At 59.8% G+C, this 22,552-nt stretch overlaps 2 protein-coding genes and 1 long non-coding RNA gene across 6 annotated transcripts in view; 1 reads left to right on the top strand and 2 right to left on the bottom strand.

Annotated features, from left to right (window-relative positions):
* PRR5 (proline rich 5) overlaps positions 1-6,061 on the bottom strand; it is a 47,166-nt gene extending 41,105 nt beyond the window's left edge. Inside the window, exon 1 of one of the 2 annotated variants that reach the window (XM_053919683.1) lies at positions 5,937-6,061. The gene's annotated coding sequence lies outside the window, so the exon portion shown is untranslated. Of the gene's footprint in view, positions 1-1,534; positions 1,825-5,936 lie in introns of those variants that run through there. The other variant, XM_053919682.1, reaches the window with a different exon arrangement.
* ARHGAP8 (Rho GTPase activating protein 8) overlaps positions 1-22,552 on the bottom strand; it is a 181,173-nt gene that overhangs the window by 78,290 nt on the left and 80,331 nt on the right. The window lies entirely within an intron of this gene.
* On the top strand, positions 1,940-21,870 carry LOC123478596 (uncharacterized). Of its 3 annotated transcripts, XR_006653850.2 has the most exons (5): positions 1,940-2,072; positions 2,252-2,360; positions 5,515-5,653; positions 14,535-14,620; positions 20,369-21,870. It is a non-coding gene; the product is annotated as an uncharacterized lncRNA (long non-coding RNA). The 3 variants fall into 3 exon arrangements; XR_006653849.2 differs by lacking the exon at positions 14,535-14,620; XR_006653851.2 differs by lacking the exons at positions 14,535-14,620; positions 20,369-21,870 and adding an exon at positions 11,377-11,684.

The following is a 22,552-nucleotide window of genomic DNA, read 5'->3' as shown; positions in this document are numbered from 1 at the left end:
CTCCTGCCCCCCGGGGCTCTGCCCCGCCCCCACCCCAGTCTCAGCCCCAGAAATCCGGATTCCTGGCTGTCCAGCCGAGCATGTAAATGTGATTGGGTCATGTGGTACACTGGGCCTAATCGTCTGTGATGGGCAGGGGAATGGAGGCCCTGGACACAGAGCCAGGTCACGCGAGGCATACCTTCTAGGCTCTCTCCTGTCTCAGTGAACCCTACCCCAGCCCTGGACGTCCACCACTCACTCACTCTCCGCTTCATTCATTGGACCCCCTGGGGTCCCGCTCTATGCCAGCCCTGGGCTGGGCCTTGGGACCCAGAGATGAAAGGGGCGGAGCCTGGCCTTGGAGCCCCAGGCTGCGGGAAGGAGGCCTGGGAAGAGGCTACTCCAGCAGGAGGTTCCAGGGCTACATCAAAGACATGGGCAAAATTCCCGTGGGGAGGGTTTGGGAGGGGCCTACCCCACCTGGGATGGACTTGGGACAGCCAGGAAGGCTTCCCGGAAGAGGAGGGCACCTGCCAGCAGGGGCTTGGAGAAGCAATGAAAGCCCCAAGTGGAAAAGGGAGTAAAAGTGTTCTAGGCAGAGCACTGGCAAGGGGAGGCTCTGAGGGGGGAGGGGAAGGCATAGGGTGGGCAGGGACAGGACCTGCCTGCAGGGGCAGGCAGTGAGAGGGGGTGACAGGGACCTGGGTCCAGGACTGGGGGTGGAGGGGACCACGGCCACCCACAGGATTCACACCAATAGTTTGTGTGTGACCGACCGGCTCCCCCTGACGGCGAGTGTGGCTCCAGGGACGTTTCCTTCAGAACTCAGCTTAGGAGAAATCCCACCTTCCACCCTCAGATCCCAAAGCCCCGGGACTCCAGCTCCAGGCTACTTCCTGGAGAGCTGATCGCCAAGCCTGCTGGGGCCTCTGGAAACCAGACCTGTTCCAAGGCCAATCGATGATGCCCATCGGACGGATGTGAGGATGTGACAGAGAGCAGGGACACAGGTATGACCCTCACTCGAGAGAGAGCAGTGCTTTCCCCCAAATCACAAATCAGAGACGGAGGCTCGGAGCGGCGGAGCAGTCTGCTAGAGGCCACACGCGTGTCCATAATCAGGAGCAGGCCCAGGCCCCGAGCGCAGCCCTCCCTGGTTCCACGGGCTCCCACCCCATGGCGAAGCGTCCCCCACGCCCGTGCACCCTGCACCGAGAGTGTGTTTTCTGAATGAGCGAACAAAAGCATCTGATAGCCCGAGTCTGCCGCGCGGCAAGGTGGAAGGAAGGGCCATCTGCTACTGCTTTTTTTAGTAGCCATTACTCTGGAAATCAAAACGACAAACCTGAAGTCACAGCTCCACTTCGGATCAAGAAGGAGAGACACCCAGGCCCTGATTCAGGGCAAGAACCGAGTCCGGCATGGTGGGGACAGGAGTCAGAGGAGGGCCGAACCTCCGCTTGGCCACCAGCAGCCCAGAGACGGGACATCTTGTGCCCAGCTCTGCACCCCTGTGTCCTCTCCGTGAGGGAGGTGCAACAGGACCACCTACCTTGCAGGGTGCCGTAAGGAGTAAGGAGGTGTGACCCTGCAGGCGTGGGTGCAGGGGGACCCCGGCCCTCTGGCCTTCTCTGCCTGTGCGACCTTGGCCAAGACCTGTGCCCTCCCTCAGGGTGAGCTCTGAAATCCTCAGCACTAACCACACTGGACGCCCTGGCCTCGTGGGCAGCCGAATGGCTTACCCATTAGGAGGCATCCATGTGGCCAAAGGGCAGAGGGGCGAGGAGGCCGTAGGCAGGCGGTGCCCGGGCTCCCTGTGACTCAGCGGAACACAGCGAGGCTGCAGGCCCGGGGCGGGGGCTGCCCCCGGTTCTACCCCACACAGGGAAGCCCAGCTGCCACATCTCTGATGAATCTTTTATCACTGCTCACAGAGCGTCCCTGCTTCGGAGAAGGTGTCTGCAGCCTCTTAGCCCGAGGAGCACCCCTTCCTGCCCGGACAGAAGGAAGTGGTGGCGGGGTGCGGGGTGAGGTCAGGAGCCTAGGCAGCCAGCTCACTCCTGTCCTGCGGTGACTTCAGGCCAGCTCAGGTCAGCAAACGCTCACCCGCACTCTGTGCTGGGTGCTGGGTGCTGGGCTCAGCCCTGCCCCACGGAGGGTTCCCATCCCCCTCCCCCTGCCCCTTGGCCCAGTCCCGCTGGCCCAGGGCCACTTCCAACTCCTCCAGGAAGTGTTCCTGACTCCCCTTCCCGCTGTGTGCCTTGGGCAGGACCACCACACTCTCTGAGCCTGTTTTGAAATGGAGCTGACGGCTGTGGCGGTGGAGGGCCTCGCCCACAAGGAGACACTATTTGGGAGCCCCAGAGGTCAGGAATCAGGTCAGTAAATGTGACTGAGCGTTCCGGGGGTGGGGCCCCGGAATGCACAGAGCCTGGCTCCTGCTTGCAGGGGTCCACACTTTGCCTGGGGCTAGGAGACCTAAACAACAACAGTAATCACAGCTGCCCAGTGTCAAGCCCCTGCCACCTGCCAGAGAGGTGACATCACATCCCCTCACTTCCTCCTCCAGCAGCCCTGTGACACGGGGTTCTTACTCCCCATTCACAGCAGAGCAGGGACCCTCCTGAGACTCAGAGAGGCGAAGGGCCCTCCAGGAGGCCACACAGCCAGCGAGGGGAGGGGTGAGCTGCTGTCCTGCAGGGCCTTGGGGGCATGACCTCAGGGGTCCACACCTTGGAGTCCGCACCTGCTTTTCACATCACTGTCCATGTGGTGGCGCCACAGAGCGAGGATGTGGTCCAAGTCAAAGGACGAGACACCCATTTCGCAGGATGTTGGGCGGCCTCTGAGCAGGTCGCCAGCCCCATCTGGGAGCTGGCGGGCCGTGGGGGAACAGGCATGTGCTCCCCCGATCACACTGAGTGAAAAAAGCCTGGGCAGCCCCCTGGCCCCTCTGAGGCTCAGCGTGGCCCTCTGTTGACTGGCCTGGCCGGGGGTGGGTGCATGGGACGGTGCCTGGGGGAGTCCACACAGGCCTGGCACACAGCAGGTGCTTGCCTTCGAGAGGGAAACCCCGGCTTTGGAGTCAGGACAAAGGAGAGCAATACTCCGAGATGAAACGAACCGCAGATTTTTTTCCTCGATGATCTTTTCAGCAGGGGCCTGGCCTGGGCACTTGCCACCTGCCCGGCATGTGGATAGTGGGCGGTGCTGCCATGGCCAACCCCACGTCTGTCCCCACTGCTCAGAGAGGCTGGGTGGCTCTCCCAAGGCCACACAGCTGCTAAATGGCACTGCTGAGATTTACAGCAGTGGGCCTGACTCGGGTCCCCAGCATCTGCCGCCCCTCCCCGGCCCGGCTGGGGCTGCTCCTCCGGGCCTCCCTGGGAGCTCCTGATGGGCTGAGGCCAGGGCCAAGGCCTGTGGGCAGCTCTAGCCCCAGGAACGAGGGATTCCCGCGTCAGAGACCCGGGCTCACACGCAGACTTCAAAGCCCCCATCCCACGCAGCGCTCCCCAACCAAGATTCAATTCTGAGACATAAAAGAGGGATGTGGTTAAAAGAAAAGAGGGTTGCACTGTCACCAGGAAGCCACCTCATTGTCCCACTAACTCAAGTTGTTACAACAGCCCAAGGTTTTAATTCACATCTCCCGACTCTCACCCAGGGGGCCAGTCCTTCTCAGTGGCTGAACGGCTGGGGGTCACCCTGGGCTTCCTGACCCCACAGCAGCTGTCCGGCCCTGCCGCTGGACTCCGAGGACCACTGGTGCCCCTACCTCTCCCGTAGCTCTCTGTGTAGCAGCCCCTCCCGCCAGTCTCCTGGCCTCCCTGGGGGTGCCCAGGCCACCAGCAGGCCCAAGAGACCTGTGAGTGAATTCGGGAGGGAGTGACTTTCTCTGTCCCTCTGAGGGTGTCTCGTGACAGCTGTCCTTTCCCCACAGATGTCCTGGAAGAGGGCTTCGTCCACGTCCACGGACACCCACAACTTGGGCTCCTGGGCAGGGCCTAGTCTCTCCTGTGTCTCCTCGCCCGGCCCCTCCTGGGTCTCTGCCCTCCTCACTCTGCCAGGAGTCACGGGGACACACACTGTGTCTTTGCCCGGTGCCTACCTGGAGTGAGAGAGCTGGCCCAGCAGCCCGGCCAGGACCCACCGAATGCCACCCAACTCTGACCGGGCAATTCCGCTCGGCTGTTGCCAGGCCTTTTAGTCCGTCCATTAGAACGAAGGAAGTGCATTAGCTAACAACTGTTTCTGCACAGCCCGCTTCCCCTGCGGGTGAGACATTAAGTCCAGGAGGCTGTTCCCGTCCCCAGAGGGTCAGAAGAGCCAGCTGCACATGCTGCGCCCACCGCCCCCGGGGCTGGTATCCCCACCCTGGCGGTGGGCTCCTGACGTGTCGGGCATTGTGCCCCACTACCCGGAAGGGGTGGGCAGTGTGACCCCCAGTTTCTGGATGAGAAACTGAGGCCCAGGGAAGCACAGTGACTTGCTCAGGGTCCTACAGCCAGCCAGTGTGGGCCTCGGATGCAGACCCCAGCCTGCCGGACTCTACAGAACCCCCCCAGGGTAGCAGGGCCTCGGCCTCTAGGATAAGCCCCTCTTGGGCCCACCCCACTGCCTGCCCGCCAGTGAGGGAGCTATATGGCCTGGTCCCCCGGTCCACGGCCACCTCCCGGGGGTGCTCACATCTGAATGTGCATCAGAATGGGGGGTTGGGTTGGAAAATGCAAATTCCTGGTGCCCCCATCACAGATCAGGACAGGAGCCCAGAAAGGGGCATTTTGTCAAGCTCTGTCATTAAAGAGGACAAGACAGGGATCCCTGACTCGCTCCCAGAGCCCCTGACCCGCCCTCCAGGAAGGGGGGGCTGGGCCCACGCAGGAGCTCCGAGGGAGCCCCTCCCCCTCCGGAGGCAGTCCAGGGGTTGGCCTTTGGAAGCCCCAGGAACTTGGGTGGAGCCACGCCCTCACCCAGAGCGTCCCTAGCCACCTGGACAGCCCCCGCGACCTCAGGGCAGCCTCTCACAGCTGCCCAGGCCTCAGATGGGGAAATGGGGGCTGCTGGCAGGAAGTGGCCTGGTGGGCAGCGCTGACCACACCCTAGGCCCCGGAGCCAGTGACCCTCCTCTGGCCCTGAAGCGCTCCCTACCTTGGCTCCACAGGAAGAAAATCTTAGAAAGTGCCGGCGCGCCCACGTGAGCAGGGTCTGGTGCCTGACCTGACTGTGCCAGAGGCCCAGGCCCCTGAGCAGGCTGAGCTGGCCAGTGTGCCTCTCTCCAAAGATGTGTGTGGGAGGTGGTGCCCCCAGCCTGGAGGGCACAGACCCTCCCCTGCTCCAGCCCTGGGGCTGCTGCCCGCAGAGAAGCCTGCTGCTCCAAGCCTACCCCCAGACTCTGCAGGGCCAGCCCCCTGCAGGAAGGTGGCCCGAGGCCCCTGCCAGAGGCCGGAGGGGTGGGGCCCCCGCGCTGAGCCAGGACACAGTTAAAGGAGGTGTCTCCCTCCCTCACCATCTTTGTTTGCTCTGTGAAAGGGGCAATGGAAAGGGAGGGAGAGCCCCGATGGGGAGCGGCCAGTGTCTGGAGGGAAGATCAGGAAACGAGGCGCTGGACCCGCGGCTGGACCAACAGGAAGAGACGCACCCACAGAGACCCAGCGAAACTCAGAGACAGGTAAGGAAAGGGGGGCGGGGCGGGGGGCGAGAGAGAGACTGGGAGAGAAGATGAGCTCCGGAGGTCCCGGGAGATACCAGGTGGGAGAGGGTGGACTCCCACCCAAGGTGGACCCCCTACCCCACCCCATGTCTCCGCATTCGGCGCGACACAGACGCGCGCGCACACGCCACTCCGCCCGCGCAGCCCCAGGCCCCAGCCCTCCGCAGCGGCGCGCTTGTCGCCCTGGGTTCACCCGGTCCCTTCCCCCGGAGGGGCCTCCGGGACCGTCGCCGCCACTCACCTTGGTCCCCGCGCCACTGCCGCCGCCGCTGCCACCGCGCAGAGCCGGAGCTGGGGGCCGAGGGCGGGGGACTTCGAGGCCCCGCCCCACCCCGCCTCCCCGCCTCCCCGGCTCGCGCAGGGTGCCCAGCGAAGCCACTGCCACCGGACCCTGGGGCTTCGGGGAGACCTGCGCCAGGCGGAGAGTGGGGCCGCAAGCGCACGTCCACCGACCCGAGCCCGCCGGGGGCTGGAGCCGCCCGAGCTGGGAGCCGGGGGCCGGAGAGCCTCCCCCCGGATCCCCCACCCCGGTGCACTGCGCAGGCTGTGGGTGGTGCCCGCCGCGGAAGGGGGCGTCCCGCTTACCCCAGTGGCCCAGATAGGCTCTCTGACCAGTAACCCATTCCGCGGGGGCCCTCTAACGTCCTCTGATCGCCCCCTCCCCAAGCCCCGGCCTGTGCGGGGTGCTGGTATCCGGGAGGGAAAATCGACCATCAGTTCCAGTCCCCGCTGCGGACTTAGGAGACAGAGGAAGCAAACACACGCATCCAGCATCTAAATAGCACAAGGCTAAGGTTAGACCTCGCCAGGGGCACCACCTGAACGGGTGAGAAATTCGAGTTCTTGAGCCCCACCCAGACTTACAGAATCTGGGTATGGGGCCCAGGAATCTGGGTTTCAGCAAGCACCCTCCCCTGACCCCCCGGGGTTCCCAAGCTCTGTGAGGGTAGGTGAGGGTGGAGACTAGGCCCTGGGAAAAAGCCAGCTCTCCACTGCTAGCACCCAGGCCCCACCCCCTTCATTTACAAAGACTCCCTGGCCACACTATGTTGGGGTAGAGGTGGCCCCTGGAACAAGAACCTTCCCACCACCAGTCAGTTCTGGGTGGAAGCCAGGAAGCCTTGAGCTGCCCGGGGCCAGGTGGCCTGGCTGGGGTGAGGTGCTTACTGGCTCTCGTGTGTTCACAGGTAGTGAGGGAAAGTTTTGAAATGTAGCTGGGCAAGTATTTTTGCTCGTGATCAGTACTAACACATCTACCCCCCACCCAATCACTGTGTGTACTTGAAGCAAAGCCTCCAAGCCCCCAGGAACAGTGTTAATGTGGGACAGGCCAGGCACAGGCCTTTCCCGTGACTGGAATCCTGGAGAGGGAGTGGGTTGGTGGGGTCCCCTAGAGTCCTGGGGCGAGTGAGTCCACCTGAGCCGCAGGCCAGGGTGCCCCAGAGTGGAGAGGGCGTGTGGACAGAGCCCAGGGGGGGCAAACACTCGGGTGAGTGTGTCCCTCTCTGGACCATCTGCAATAGACTCCCCTTCACTCCCTTCCTTTGCCCTGCTGTTTTCTTCTTTACCCTTGGACTTGGCTTTATGGCCTATAGTTGCTTGTTTCTTTATTGTTTAGTTTGTCCCACAGGATGTAAATTCCCCGAGAGATGGGACTTGTGTCTTTGTTTTTGCCCCGAGAGTGCCTGGTGGTTCGGACAGTGTTTGGCACCTAGGAGGCGTCTAATAGATGTTTGAGGAAAGAATGGTGACGGAATAAGCAGATAAGGAATGGTGCTGGTCGCTGGTCACCTGTGGCACCCCTGTCCCCTCAGATCCATTCGCTGCCGGGCTCTGTGCCCACCCTGGTGGACTGCACCCTGCTCTGGTGCCTGGTTGAGTCTGGCCAATGGAAGGCAGCCGCTGGACATCAGGGAGTGGACGGGGGTGGGGTCTTCCCTGCACTGCCCGAGGGGCTGCAGAGCCGGCACTGGCTGTCCGCTCCACGCTGCAGCCTCCCTGCCCCAGCTTCCACAGGAAACCCCAAGTTCTCTGCTTCTTCCTCCAGCCCCAGGGATGGCAGCTTCCCGCAACTGCTACCCTCTGGGTGCTCCCTAACCGGCCCCGCCTCTCTGAGTCCCTTTAGTCCCACCTCTTATCGGGACCCCTGGGGGTACCTTCTGTCTTCTGCTGGGACCCTGACTGACACAGATATGATCTTTGCCACTTTCTAGAATTGGAAGCTGAGGCTCAGAAAGGTTATAAAACGTGCCAAAGACCTTAACAGACACTCACCAAAGAAGACACACAAATGGCAAATAAGCACGTGAAAACAGGCCCCGCGTCCTGCGTCCTCAGGGAAACGCAGGTTGAAACAGCAGCGAGGCGCCACTGTGTCCCCAGTAGGACGGCAGAACCCCAGAGCGCTGACAGCAGATGCTGATGCAGACAAGGGGCAGCAGGAGCTCGCTCGCTGCTGGGGGGGACGCGGATGAGCAGCGGATGCGGAGGGCAGCCGGCGCTTCTCGCAGATGTAAACGCACGCGCCCCTCCGCTCCCGCAGGCTCGCTCCTTGGTCTCACCCAAAGGAGCTGAAACTTATTTTCACACAAAAAGCTGCACACTGATTCATAATCGACAAAACTTGGAAGCTGCCAAGATGTCCTTCTGTAGGTGACGGACGAACCCCTACGTTCAGACCGATGGAAAGGTATTCAGCCCGAAAGAGAAATGAGTTACCAAACCACGAAAAGACACGGAGGAAACTTAAACGCATCCGACTAAGTGGAAGAAGCCAGTCTGAAAAGCCCACATGCAGTGTGACTCCGACTCTAGGACATTCTGGAAAAGGGAAAACTATGGAGACAGTGGAAAGTTGTTGCCCGGGCCGGGGAGGGGGGGATGAGTAGGCGGAGCGCGGTGGGTTTCGGGGCAGTGAAATTATTCTCTATCGTGCTGCGGTGGCGGAGCCGCGCCACTCCACGTCTGTCTGAACCCAGAGTGCACCAGGCCGGCAGCGAACGCTCGTGTGAACTGCGGACTCTGGGCGACAATGACACGTCGTGCGGGCTCATCAGTTACAACACACGGTGATTGTGGGGGAGGCTGTGGGTAGTGGGGCGACGAGGGTGCATGGGAAATCTCTGGACCTTCCACTCAATTTACCTGTAAACCTAGGACTGCCCTTGCAGGACTGGGGGGGGCAGGGGGGGTGCCTGCAAACGCTGAGGGCTCTCTGCACAGGGGGGATTTCTGGACACACCGACCTGGTCACGGCAGACGGGGGACAGGCCAGCCTTGTGTGTTGACTTGTCCAGGGACAAACAGTATGCCGGGCTTGGACTGAATGCACCTCCCCCCAAAGATGCCCACGTCCTAATCCCAGGAGCCCACAAACACATTACCTTTCACATCATAAGGAGCCTTGCAGGTGTGAGTAAGGGCCTTCAGGTGGGAAGGTGACCCTGGATGATCTGATGGACACACTGTCAGCACAAGCGTCCTCATGAGAAGGGACCTTATAGGAAGATCGGAGTAAGGAAGGGTGGGGTGACCACTGACACAGAGAGGGACTGGAAGACGCTACACCCTGGCTTTGAAGATGGAGGAAGGGGCCTCATGCCCCGGAACGCAGGGGCCCTAGGAACCGGACGAGGCAGTGACATCACTCCTCCCTTGGAGCGTCCGGGAGAACCGCCCGGCCGACTGTGGCCTCAGAACAGTAAGAGGGTAAGCCTGTGTGCTTTGGAGCCCGTGACACTGTGGCTGTGAGTTAGAACAGCCACGGGAGACCCGTATGCACAGCCAGGACAGGCTGGGACAGGACGCCAGGTGTCGGGAAGCTCCGCAGGCTCCCTCCTGGAGCCCTGCGCTGCGCCTTCCCTCCAGGTCTCCGGGGCCGTGCGCTCGGCGGGGGCTTCAGGAGAAACTTTCCTCCTTTGGAGTGCTTCAAGTGTTACAGGAAATACACATAAAAGGACTTGCGTGATAACAGGAGAAACAGGACAGAAGCCACCAGTGCTCAGTGGAAGACTCAGAATGTTCCCCCCCCCCACCCCAATCTTGAAGCTCCTGGACGAGCTGGCTGCCAAAGTGGGCACTTCAGTGTCCACAGGATTCTCTCCATGGGCCCCTCCTGCAAGCTCGGGGCACAGGAGGAAGATGAGGGCCCTGCCCAGACCCCAGAGTTCCAGTGGAAAGAGGCAAAAATCCCTCTAGAAGCTGGCGCGGGATGACAGGCCGGCCGGGGAGCAGCTCCCACCTCTGCCTGGGCCCCCTCCACCCGACTGTCCACGCTTGAGCCAGCCTGGGCCTCACCCGACTGCCACGGTGACCACCTTGCTCCCACGGCTGAGTGAGGGGCCATCGGTCTTCTGGACCTTCAGCTCTGACCTCTGATTGCAGCTTAAAAGGCAGGTGCTGGGTAGCGTTTTTTCACTTGAAGGGAAATACGGTGTTCTGAGTGACGATAACATGACATTTGCATGCATTTCCCCCATCGTGAACTTGGCTTTCCTTTTGTGCTGTATCCGCTCAGACTTGACCTTTGTCTCTGATGCTCTGTCAGATGGCGGTCCCTCCTCACCCCGGGCAAGCACCGGGGCAGGAGCCGGCCTGGCCTGAGGCCACGATAAACAGCGGCAGCTGCTGGGGCATGTTCCTCGCCTCCTCCTCTTCCCTGGAATGGAAAGTCCTCCGAAGCAGAGCCTGGCCTTCAGCTCTGGGTCCCTGGGGTGCTGCCCAGGGCTTGGCCCAAAGTAGGTGCTCAGTGAGTGCTCAGCAACTGACAGATGGCCTGTGCAGAGCGCTGTACAGAGTCAGCACCCAAGAGGAGCGTTGACGGATGCTTGTGTCACCTATGCACCTCACCTGTGCACATCACCTGTGTACCACAGCTGGGCCCCACACCTGGGTCTCACACCTGTGCGCCAGGCTGCGCTGGAGGGGTGGGGGCTCTGGCCTAGGGCCTCCTGGCTCTCCTCCCATTGGCCTGGCTCCTGCGCGGAGGTTTATCTGCCCAGCCCTGGTCCCAGCTGAAAACCAGGCCCTCTGTCTTCAGCAGCGGCCTGGACCGCTGGCCCACCGGTCACAGCAGAGCTGAGTCCGGTTCAATTTGAGGAGCATTGTCCACATGCCTCACTCGTGCTAGGCTCTGAGTTTGGGCTGGGATGCCAATGGGAGCCTTGGGAGCTCCAGGGGTCGGGGCGTGGGGGGGTATAAAAGTCAGATCCGGAAACCAACTCTGCCACTTGATGTGACAACATCCGTGACCCTGAAAGCCCAGGAAGGGCCCTGGGGAGCTGGACACGGAGATCGCCCCCCTCCTGGGAGGTCAGCAGAAGCTCCGCACAGAGGGCGGACCTCTTGGGACACGGAGCTGCGAGGCCTGGTGCTTGTCCGTCAGGGTCTCAGGCTGAGCTCCAGGTGCCGGACCAAAGCGGAGGGCCCAGCCTGCCAACCACAAGTGAGGTCCCACTCCCGAGACCACTCACGCACCCTCCCCTCCTCTGGGGACTTGACCAGGGACGAAAGGGGCGGGAGTGAGGCCTTTCACACTCAGCCAGCTCCCATCCCCCGCCCCCCAGTGCACACTCGGAGCCTCTGGCAGCCTACCCACCCGCACTTGGCCCAAGCACCCGAGGCCAGTGAGCTAGGCCATCCCGCCAAGAATCTGTCTTCAATCACTGCTTTCCCATTTCCAGGCAGCGCCGGCCGGGCCTCCACAGGAAACCCAGGCCCAGTTTGCCTTAAAATAGCTCGCATCCTGGGCGGCCTCCCCAGCAGAAGCAGCCTGGGAGCTTTCTGCCTTGTTTCGCTTCCGGGACCCCACTCAGTGAGGGAGAGCTTGCCCTCCCTCACCGAGGTCCCGCAGGGCTGTCTGCAGGGATGGACCTTCTCGTCGCTGCCTCCTAGAGACGGGCTAGGACCTCCAGGACAAGTGGAGTGGAAGTGGGGACAGTGGGCAGCCTGTCTCCTCCCTGGCCCTCTGGGGAAAGCTTCCGCCTCTCCCCATTTCCCGTGATGCTTGCTGCACGTTTTTCTGCAGCTTCGCGCCCCCGTTGGTGACGGTCCCTCACGTTCCTCAGTTGCTGACCATTAAAAATCTTTAAAAAAATTTTTGGTCATGAGGGAACTTGTTCACATGCGTTCTTTGCATCTGTTGAAGTCATATGATTATTTTCATCTTTTGTTTTCTGTTAACGAAGTAAATGCCATTGATCGGTTTTTGAATTCTGAACAAGCCGATCTTGCGTTTCTGGAAAAAGCTCGCTTTCTCACAATTCATCATCACTTGTGTACTGCTGGGTTCGCTTTGCCACACTTGTGTTGAGGATTTTGCATGTATATTCATGGGCAATATTGGTCTGTAATCTCTCTCTCTCTCTCTCTCTCTTTTAAAGAAATAACATCCTTGCCAAGTTTTGGTGCCAGTGTAATTCTAACTCGTTAAAACAGTTTGGGATGTTCTCTTTGCTCTTCTAGTTCCTGAAGGGGTTTTTTTAAACTTCTTCCCTAAATGTTGGAAGCTGTCTCTCAGTACCAGGAAAAGGAGGTGTCCTAACAACTTATCAACAGAGAAGGCGCCTGTTTGAATCCGCAGAGCAAACCTGACTTGTTTACCACACTCTTCCCGGTCACCTTCCCATCACCACCCTGCCCAGAAGCCCCAAGCCCCTTTGCCTCGTTCCAGCCTAAGGTGGTCAAGAGGCCCCAGCTCTAGCCACCCCTTTGGTTACTCGAGCGTGATGCTCGTGTTCATAAACCCCTGCTCGTTTTTCTCTTGGTAACCTGCCGCCCGCCTGATGCACAGGCCCAGCTGAGGCCCTAAGGTGGGTGGAAGCAAAGACTTTTCCTTCTCTCCTTCTCTCCTTGGTTCCGAGTCGCCCCTGCACGCCTGGCCCCTCCCGCCTGCACACCAGGCAGTTGGCCGCAGGCACGAAGCTGCTGGGGCTCTTGGCTCAGCCTCCCTGCAGTTCAGTCCATGCTTCCTATGCCCAGCCCTCCTGGATGCCCCCTAGAAACACATTGTTTCAATTTTTTATCCAGGGTTTTTTTGTTGTTGTTGTTACAGTAAGATCCTTCTGTATCCTAATGGAAAGAAGTTTCTGGTCAGCCTGACATCCTGGCTGCATCTCCCTGCCCTGGCCCCTGGCTTGACTCAGTCCTGTTTGGAGTCTCCCGGGAGCCCTTCCCGTCTTACCCCCCTTCACACGAGGGCCTCGCCTCCTCCAGGCAGCCACGGCTATCCCCTGGAACTGGCTCTTCACTCCCCTCGAGTGGCTTTCCAGCGCCCCAGGATAAGCCCGCCTCTGTGCCCCCGCCCGCACGCAGCTTCCTGCACACCCAGCCTTTGCTCACACCCTCCGCTCCGCCTGCTGGTGTTTGCCCAACTCCACGCCAAGAGCTGGAGGGAGAGCGCCAGACGGCCCAGGACGTCCAACAGGGTACTTCCCTTCCACACACGCACGGCCAGTACTTACGCTGTTCCCTACTTCTCCTCGCCGGTTGTCCTGGGGGATGGGCGGCCAGGTGCAATTTAAAAAAATAAACGAGTCCCCCCAAAAAACCAGATAGAAAATCGGCCAAACTCTCCAAATCAAACCCTAGACAAGAGTTCTTGCCTTAAGTGAGTCTCCCTCCCTTGCGGATGGAAATCTTGGTCCCAACACACTTACCTGAATTACACGACAGGCTCTGTGACCCAAAGAGGCCCCATGAGGCGTCCCTTCTGGCTTTGGGGTGCTCACTGTCATTTGAGACCCCTTCTCCTTGTCCCAGAACGGTAGTGGATGGGGGAACAGTCCCCGTCTGGAATAGTGCCAGCTGCTGTGGTCTGCAGGGTTTCACTTTAACATCTGAGTATGGACCTGTGAATGCTCATGTCTGGAAGTTTCCAGAAACTTCTGTGGGTAAAGGGTCATTGACGGGACGCCAGGGGACTTGGCTGGAAGGGGCTGCCGCTTGCTCGTGTGTGACCTTGAATGAGTCACTTCTCTCTGAAACTTGGTTCACTTCCTTATTTTTATAAAACGAAGGTGAGACTCTCTTGCTGTGAAATTGAAGAGACAGAATATGTGAAACTGACCAGGATCATGCCAACGGCTCATAAAGTGCTTGTTTCTCCCCTCCACACGTGCGGTTCACACGCCTCTCACACACACCACAAACGGAAATGCGTCAGCCCATGTAATCGATGCATGGAGAGGGGGCCGCAGGGACCGTGGGATCCGGGGCTCCCAGGATGCCACTGGGCCTTCCAGCACCCCTAGCCTCGCAGCCTAGCCACCTCCCTAGGAAGAGTGGGTTCCATCGAGGACCCGGGCGGACGCTCATGAGTGCGAGGGCGTCCCGTAGCCATTCCTGGGCCGCTCACTGTGGCCGTGGGCTGTACTGTGTTGACTGACCAGGGTCCCTGGCCCATCCCTGGGGGCGGGAGATAGAATCAGCTCCCCTCCCCACCTCCCAAGCACTTAAACTGCCAGTGGGGGTGGGGGGATTCTCAGAAGAACATTGGGGTGCCGCTAGCAGGAGGCAAGGGTGTTGGGTAGCGACAGGCATGTGGACGTCTCTGTATAGACCAGCCCATGGCATCCCAGGGAGAGCAAAGCCACGTGGCCTCTGTGGAAGTTCTGCCCCACAGGGGATGCTTGGCCGAAGTTCGGAAAGAACGAGTGAATGAATGAATGGCCCTGGCCCGTGCGGCTCAGTAGGTGGGAGCATCGTCCTGTACAGCAGGGTTGCAGGTTCGATCCCCAGTCCGGGCACATCCAGTCCCAAGTCCAGGTGCCTACGATCCCTGGCCCAGGCGCGTACAGGAGACAACTGATTGGTGCTTCTCTCTCCCTCTCCCTCTCTCTAGAAAAGCAATGAAAAGATGTCCTTGGGTGAGACTGAAAGGAAAAAAGAATGAATGAGTGGCTGCTGAAACCACGGGAGGAAGCAAAGGTAGAGGTGACTCTTTACAGTGGGCAGGCTCAGCCAGGGAGACCTGGGCAGGTGGCACGCCCAGGGCAGGGGCGCGAGACACCAAGGCTTCAGGTCTGTGGACCTTCATTCCAAGTTCACTGCCGTAGGTCTCACAAAGCAGCAACACCCTGGGGCGTGGGGCTTGCGAAGCAGACGCCGTTGAAGCAGACGCCGTTCTCTTCGTTGAATGTTAAAACCAGTGTGGAAGGCTTCCTCTGACTTTTACTCCTGCGGCAGGGGAGAGAGACGGGGCTCAGCGTGGCAGAGTGAGGGGCGAGCGGATGGAAACTCACTAAGGGGAGACACTGAGGGTGGGGGGTTCCCGAGCTTGGCAGGTGTGGGAGGGGCCCGAGGACGAGGCCTGCTCGAGAAGACCGCTCGGGGAGCCCAGCTAAGGCTTGGTCATGCAGGTGTCTTCATCTGGTGACCTGTCCCAGCTTTGGAGCAGGGACATCTTCCCAGTGGGGAGCAGGGCTGGCTACCCAGGAGGAGAAACCCAGACAGATGGCCGGGCTACCCTGTCTGCAGGGTACCTGGGGCCTTTTGGAGATGCCCGCAGGCCCCTCGAGCCTGCTGTCTCAGATGCCCACAAGGGGTGGGGTGGGGTGGGACTGTGCTTTTCAAGGGGAACGTACCCTCCTTTATGAGACCCCACCCAGCAGCTTTGATACTTGACTCTTTATTTTATTTATTTATTTTAAAGATGTTATTTATTTAGAGAGAAGGGAAGGGATGGAGTAAGAAAGGGAGAGAAACATCAATGTGGTTGCCCCTCACGTACCCCCACCTGGGGACCTGGCCCACAACCCAGGCATGTGCCCTGACCAGGAATCGAACCGGCAACCCTTTGGTTCAAAGGCCGGCGCTCAGTCCACTGAGCTACACCAGCCAGGGCTCTGTCTGCCTCTTAACCACTCCCAACACAGCCCACGGGAGAGTGGATCCTGCCTGCGGGGGAGACTGGGCCCTGAGCGTCAACACTGTGTCCAGCTCAGAGGTGGGGGTTGGGGGCGGATGACAAGACCTTGAAACCCTCTCTGAGGACCTGCTAGGGGGCTGGGGGTTTGCCACAGAGGACAGCTCGGGCCGAGCAGAGGAAGCAGGGTGGGCGCAGGGCGAGGTATGGTGCTTACAGCCCCAGCTCCAGGGCCTTGGTAGGGTCGTCAGTTCTAAGGCTTGCCAGCTTTCTGAACCATAAGTCTGGGTTCTAAGAAGCCCTCTCTCCAGGGGTCCTGGTGCACCCCCAGAGTCTGAGGAGATGCCCGGACCTAGACAGGGGTCCCTGGGTTGGAGGGCGAACTGACTCACACAAACACTAAGTGAACACCTGCCACAGATCGTAGTTAGCTCATTGAGTAACGGGAGGGCCTGTAGGTGTTACAATAATTCAGAGGAAAAGCCAAGGGCAGACACACACGTGGGCAGTTGGGAAGGAGGGAATTTGCTGGTAGGCCCCAAACTGGCTCCTCCGGGAGGGTGGGGGACCCAGGCCACCAGGTCCGATTCACTTGCATCTCTGTGGGCAAGACTCTCTGTGCTACTATTACCTTCTACGACGTACAGAGCGGTCAACTCACTCAGCCAAAGTCAATGAAAGATGCAGACCCTTATAGAATCAGCTAATGAGATGGCTGTGCCTTGTGGTCCCCTGCAAGGGTGCTGGGTAACTCCTGCCCCCTCCCTCCCTCCCTCTCCCCCACCGTACTTCCTCCCCCATTTTACCTACAGGGCCAGTTTCCAACTGAAGACCTGCCTCTCCAAGTCTCGTCTCGGGATCCTTACAAGGAAAACAGGCCCAAGTCCCCTTTTCTGGGGGATAAGCCCAAACCCTGGTTGCACAGCCTTTGATGCCCTGTGTCAGGCCCCTGGTGGGGGCCTGGTGCACAGACCTGGAACGAAGGGGGTGGGGAGGGGTCAGGGAGCAGCCCAGGCACCAACACAGATATGGGGAGCAAGACAGCTGACGAGGGGGGCCCCCTTTCCACAGGGTTTTCTAGGCAACACGCTGGCCCGACAGTACTTCAGCCCCTGAGGGAAATCTCCGAGGAAGTGGTGTGGATGGGAGGGGCAGGCGCTATGGCTGTGGCCGAGTTTTCTGTGGGGCAGGGGGAGGGGACGGTGGACGGATGCTGCTGGTTACAAATGCACTTTGTCCCTACCAGCGGAGCTGCCCCACCTGGCTGGGCCCCCGCTGCGCCCTGCTCAGCCCACAGCGGAGCCCCTCAGGGCCAGCCTCTCCGGCTTCCACTCTGACCTCACTTGACAGGCGGAAACCGGGGCTGAATCCAGAGTTTGTGAACACGCTGGAGCCTGTCGCACTGTCTCCCGACTCCGGGCAAGCGTGCGCCCTCCTCTGAGCTGCCAGCTGAGAGGGTTAGGCCCAGACAGTCTGGCTTTTTAAATCTTGAAACCCGCAGAGCCCCTTCTTCAAACAGTCTTGGGTGGAAGCCCAGCAGGTAGCAATGATATGCTGTAAGCATTTAAAAATCGTCTTATCAGCTGGTCCAAACATTTCCTTCCCAAGGAGGGGAGATGGCAGGGTGGGACCCACTCCAAAGGCAGGAAATAGGCACAGAAAGATGGGCAGGTCTCAGTGTGCCTGCTGGGGGGAGGGGAGACATTCCTCCCGAGTCTCCGGGGTGCTGCGTGCGAGGCACCACTGTCCTGTGTCCCTGGCTCTCTTCTCAGGACTTCATACAGGGTGCATTAGTTTCCATGGCTGCTATAACAAATGATCACAAACTGGTTGGCTTAGGACGATAGAAATGTATCATCTCCCAGTTCTGGAAGCCAGAAGTCCAAAATCAAGGGGTTGGCAGGGCCAGGCTCCTCGTGAGGGCTCTAGGGGAGGACTCTTCCTGCCTCTCCCTGCACCTGGTGGTGGCTGGCACTCCCCAGTGGTCCCGGGCTCCTGGCCTCGTCCCTCTGGTCTCGGCCCCTGACTTCACACGGCGCCCCCCTCCGAGTGTCCGTGTGCAGACTTCCTTCTGCTTATAGGGGCCTCGGTCGTACCAGATCAATGGCCCGCCCCAGTCCAGAGGGGCCTCCTCCTTAACTCGCTCATGTCTGCAAGGACACCATTTCTAAAAAAGATCGCATGTACACTTTCTGGGGGACATGATTTTGGGGGACAGTATTCAACGCAGGGTAGGTGAACAGTCTGGAAACACGCAGCTCTTCCGCCTCCGGAGCAAAGGGCAGGCAGGCTTGCCACCGCAGTGAAAGTTTCGGTTCCCAGTGCGGGGCTCCTCTCCTCCGAGGGACAGGCGCCACCGGCCCCTTCGCATTGCCCTGTGGGCACCGGGGCCTGGGGAGCTGGTGCGTAAAAATGCTGATCCCTGGCTCCTGCTGCCACCGCGACTCCTTGACTGTCCTTTGTTTCTGATCCAGGTGACTCGTGTCTTCCTCCAGCATTTGGGGACCTGCGTGTGGCAGGCTCGCTGGTCAGTTTGCAATAGAGCAAATCTCTGCCCTCCCAGTTCCTGTGCGGGAAGAGTGGGGGGAGCCTGTGGCTGAGCGAATGGCTCAGCGTAAGTACAGAGGAGGGCCCTGGGCAAATCTTGGGGTAGGAATCAAGGAACAAAGAGAAAGAGGCAACAACTTGGGGACTGTGAGGAGCTGTGGGTGGCCGAGAGGCTCTGCAGAGGAGGGGCTGGGGGAGGAGATGCCTGGAGAGGCTCTGCACCCACTCCACCCTTGGCTGTGTGTCCCGCAATGCGGAGCCTCTCCCAGCTCTCCCCCTCAAGCCTTCTGCTTGACGAATGGGGTGGGCTAGGGTTAGGGTACTAGTGGGCACTGAGCCTGAGAGGGGGCTGGGGCCTGCCTCCAGGTGAGTGGGTATAGGGGTGAGCCGCCAAAGGCTGGAGGAGGCCCACTGGCTGACATCTGAGATGGCTCGGGGAGCTGTCCTCCTGCTGAGTAATCTGGGTCCCAGAGCTCTGCCTGCTCTGCCCTTTAGGGGGGATTTGGACCCAGGGGTGCCATTTGGACCCAGTGGCCCCTGTGTGACCCTGATGCTCTGCGTTCCAGTGAATAGTGCCCAGGGGGCAGGGAGGAGGGCTGCTCCCACTCACTCTTACTGACGCCACACAGCTATCGAGTTGTGATAAACAGAAGACAGAACACTGCCCTGGCTGGTGTGGCTCAGTGCATTGAGCTTGGCCTATGAACCAAAGGGTCACCAGTTCGATTCTCAGTCAGGGTACACGCCTGGGTTGCGGTCCAGGTCCCCAGCAGGGGGTGTGTGAGAGGCAACCACAGATTGATGTGTCTCTTCCTTTCTCTCTTCCTCCCTTCCCCCCCCATCTCAAAATAAAAAAATAGAAACTTAAAAAAAAGACCAAACACCAGGGTGGGCTTTGCTGCGGGAGCCGCGGGCTCCAGCCCGGCCTCTGGGAGCCTCGGTGGCCTCCCCTGTGAGATGGGGATGGAATGGGTGCCTGGCCTGTGTGCAGCCAGGATGTGGCCTGTGGCCACACACGAGCCCCCCACCCGTGGGTGGCTGTGAGGAGTAAACAAACTCATCTAGGGAAAGCACTTCATAGTCCCCATCCCCCATCCCCCCACCCTGCCCTACTGCAGCAGGGACTCTGTCCAGCCACCTGGAAAAGGCGGGCCGGACACAGGGCCCTCTGCCAGCGCATGCTCCCTGAGGATCCAGGCCCACAGCCAGGGAGGGACCGGTGATGAAACCAGGTGAGTCCGACAGATGGGCCCCTGACTGCAGGCCTCTCAGAGGGGGGCCGACAACACCTGAACCTGAAGGGCTGTACAATGTCCTCTGGGACACCAGGTGGCCTGAACTCTCTGGGTCTCACTTTTCTCCACCGTGGAATGGGGTGACAATCCCTCCCAAGTGGGTGGGACCCCATACAGGTGCTGGGATTTTTATGAGGCTGCCATGTGTGCAGCCTTCACGCCAGCCTCTCTCAGGCTTGATTGCTACTGGAGATGGTGGACTCACTACTCCCAGCTGTTTCCTGAGCTTTCTCAGCAGTCTGCCTAGAACCCCCCACCTCATCGTCCAGGGCCACACATAGGGACACAGTCACCTCTGGGAGGGCTCCCAGCTTCCGTGTTCCCAGCTGCCACCTCCTTGTGGCTGTTGGGTCAGAGCAGGTTGAGAACAGGGCAGTGCATGGCCAGTGGGGACTGTCAGGCCCTGGAGCTGGGCTCCGTCTCAGTGCAGGCTCTACACCCTGGCTTCCTGGAGCTGGGCCGCCCGAGTGGCTGCCCCACCCCCTCCTGGCTTCCCACAGCTGCTTCCTGACTTAGCTGTTGGCCGGAACCAGCCCTCCCGGCTCCCCAACAGGTGCTGGCGTAGGTTCCCTGCTCCAAGGGCTCAGGGGGCCTTCGCCTGTGACTCTGTGGGGGAGCCTGGCAGCAGAACATCCCCCTCCCTGCTCGGCCCATGAAGCATGGGCTGAGCCTGAGAGGCCGATGTCTAGGTCCTGAGTTCCTGCTGGCGGCCTGTGTGTGACCTGGAGTGGCCCTGGCCCTCGATAAACTTCTGTCCGCTTCAGCCCGTGGGGCCCGGGACATGGTCCGTCCCCAGCTCGCAGAGTTTGTGTGACGTGACTCTTCCAGCAGTTAGTGACCCGCAGTAAATGCTCAGAGAATATAGTTTCAGCGACTGTGCAAATGTAACAACACATTTCCGGTCTCTCTCCTCCAGAACCTGACAGTAGCTGGTGACAGATTTTGTCTGATTTATTTCTCTGTCCTCAGCTCCAGCCCAGCCCCAATGCCGAGGACGGGAAGGATGTCGGACCAGCGGACGAGTGAGCGGACGAACGGATGCTGCAGTCTCCCCACGTGGGGCCCCTCGGCCTGAGCTGGCGCTGTGTGCTGGCCCTTGCCCTCCTTCCCTCTGGAAACGGAGCTGGGCGTCCCTCTTCCATGGGGCCCCAGGCTTCCCAAATAGGAACGGGGTCCTGGACAAACCCCACCTCTCCTCAGCATCCGAACCGCGAGGCTGCTGGAGAGGACATGCGAATGCAGAAAGGTTTAGCTCGTTAAATGGAAACGTCTGCCAGGCACAGAGAAATAAGCAGGTCGCTAATGAAGTCCAGGAGCCCAGCGTGTGTGATCTGATGCTGTTCTGGGAGGAGGCAGGAGTGCCTCTGGGTCAGGGTATGGCGTTTCCCCCCACCAACCCCCTACCCCACACAGGCCAGCTGGCGGGGACCAGCCCTGAAAGATAAGAACGCAGTGGCCGCTCACTGCCTGTGCCCACTGTCCTCGAATTCTGCTGTGACCCTCCCACTGTCCCAATCCCGGTTAGGCAGTGGCTGGCCAAGGCTTTAGACTTGGATCCGAGGGCTCCTCAAACCGTCCTCGCCCAGCCCAGCCCCAGATGGGCCCGGAGGGGACGGTTCCGGGGCAGCAGGAACACCGCTAACAAACACCCAGCCGACTGTCATCCTGTGGGCGGGCAGACGGTGAGCTCCTGTTAAGTTTCAGGTCAGCGACATCGTAGCGACGATGACATGTCTGCCCACGGCTGGACACCGCCGGGCAGAGTGGCCCCTCTGGCAGGAATGCCAACTCCTGCAAACTTGCTGGAGGCCTGTCGGGAAGGGAGCTGACTCAGCAGCTCCACGTCTGGAATCCCGCACTAAGGAGCACTCTGGAACCTGGGAAGCCTTCACACGGTTAGAGCAAAAAGAAATGGGCACCATGTAAATGCCCAACAAAAATTAAATGTGGTGTGACTACACATCCTTCCTCTGGACTGCGACACAGCCCCTAGAATCAGGGTTGTGATGCGTTTGTAGGGGCACAGGGACATGCTTATGCATTTCCACTAAAGCATCGTCCCATGCACCAGGAGGTTGTAGGTTCGAGCCCCGGTCAGGACACATACCTAGGTTGTGGGTTCAATGCCTGGTCAGGTGGGTACGGGAGGCAGCTGATGGATGTTTCTCTCTCACATCAAGTTCTCTCCCTCTCCCTCCCTCTCTCTCTAAAATCAATAAAAAAACATATCCTCGGGTGAGGATTTAAAAAACAAAACAAAATAAAACTGCCCTGGCTGGTGTAGCTCAGTGGATTGAGCACCAGCCTGGGAACCAAAGGGTCGCCAGTTCAATTCCCAGTCAGGGCACACACCTGGGTTGCAGGCCAGGTCCCCAGTAGGGGGCGTGTGAGAGACAACCACACATTGGTGTATCTCTCCCTCTCTTTCTCCCTTCTTTCCCTCTCTCTAAAAATAAATAAAATCTTTTAAAAAACTCAGAACTAAACTTTAAATTTTTTTTAAAATCCTGTGAGTCAAAATATTGTGGGAAATACTATCAAGATGATGTAAAATGCGGAGAGTAAGACCTCAAAGACACGCCCAGGTGTCGTCAGCGATGCTCTGTGGGTGCTGACGGCCTGGGAGGCGTCTGTTCTTTCTAGGTTTCCAAATGAGCACTTCCCAGCGTCTGGTGCTGGGTGTGATTCTGAGAGCGGGAGAGCGCGTCGGCGCAGCCACCCCTCCGACTGCAAGCAGTCACACAGCAGATGAAAAGAACCGCCGTCCTGCATCGTAACAGCCCGAACCCTCTGGCTTCTTCCGTCTGTCCATCTGTTGGCCCACTTCACAGATAGTGCTGCTGAGGGAAGCTTCAACATCTGGGCCAGGAGATGAGCAGATTGCAAATAAATACGTTGTAACAGCTGTTTTGCTTCTGCTTGCACCCCCATCCCTTCAACCAGCCCTTACAGCCTGGGCCCTGTGGGGTTTCAGGTTCTCAGACCCACCGCAGCCTGACCCCGCCTTAACCTCCAGGCCTGGGACTGGGGCTCAGCGCCCGCTGCCAGCCTCCTGCCCTGCCCGCTCCTGGCACTGCTGTGGCTCCGCCCCTCCCTGGGCTGCCCCTTCCCCCAGAGCCAGGCGCCTCCTTTCACCTTTGGGTGAGAAGGCAC

The sequence above is a fragment of the Desmodus rotundus genome, chromosome 3 (genome assembly GCF_022682495.2).
Source record: "Desmodus rotundus isolate HL8 chromosome 3, HLdesRot8A.1, whole genome shotgun sequence".
Classification (NCBI taxonomy): Eukaryota; Metazoa; Chordata; class Mammalia; order Chiroptera; family Phyllostomidae; genus Desmodus; species Desmodus rotundus.
Note: the sequence above shows the minus strand (reverse complement) of the source record. Positions and strands in the feature narration are given on the sequence as shown.